Raw genomic sequence first — 397 nt, 5'->3', positions numbered from 1 at the left:
AAAAAAAAAAAAAAAAAAAAAAAAAAAACCCTGTACATATATAATCAAAATAGGGCTAAAAATGTCCAAGTGAACTTACACAAGTGTATTTGTCTTCTGTTTTCTCAATCACAATAGTCTGTGTTTCACTACCCGGTGGTATATATTCATAGTCATCATACAGGAGGCCTAGGATTGGATATTGTGTCCTGTACCTGTAGACAAGAAAAGAGTTTACAGGCTGCATGAAAAAATAACTTGCATTCCTTTTTAGTCACTCCTAATTTGATTGCCCTTATTAAGCCAATTTGGCTCTGAATGACTTTTTAACTGTTACTGAAAAAAGAAAAAAAAAATCCTATTTCAATGGACAAAGATGTACAACCATTATTTTCAAGAAAATAAAATAGAGAGACTT

General features: G+C 31.0%; 1 long non-coding RNA gene across 1 annotated transcript in view; it reads right to left on the bottom strand.

Moving 5' to 3' along the window:
- Positions 1–194, bottom strand: part of LOC108528750 (uncharacterized) — a 6298-nt gene extending 6104 nt beyond the window's left edge. Inside the window, exon 1 of the long non-coding RNA XR_001885288.1 lies at positions 80–194. This is a non-coding gene — a long non-coding RNA (uncharacterized LOC108528750). The remainder of the gene's footprint in view (positions 1–79) is intronic.
- Positions 195–397: the final 203 nt, after the last annotated feature.

Source organism: Rhinopithecus bieti, unplaced genomic scaffold, assembly GCF_001698545.2.
Source record: "Rhinopithecus bieti isolate Rb0 unplaced genomic scaffold, ASM169854v2 scaffold_5885, whole genome shotgun sequence".
NCBI classification, from domain to species: domain Eukaryota; kingdom Metazoa; phylum Chordata; class Mammalia; order Primates; family Cercopithecidae; genus Rhinopithecus; species Rhinopithecus bieti.
Note: the sequence above shows the minus strand (reverse complement) of the source record. Positions and strands in the feature narration are given on the sequence as shown.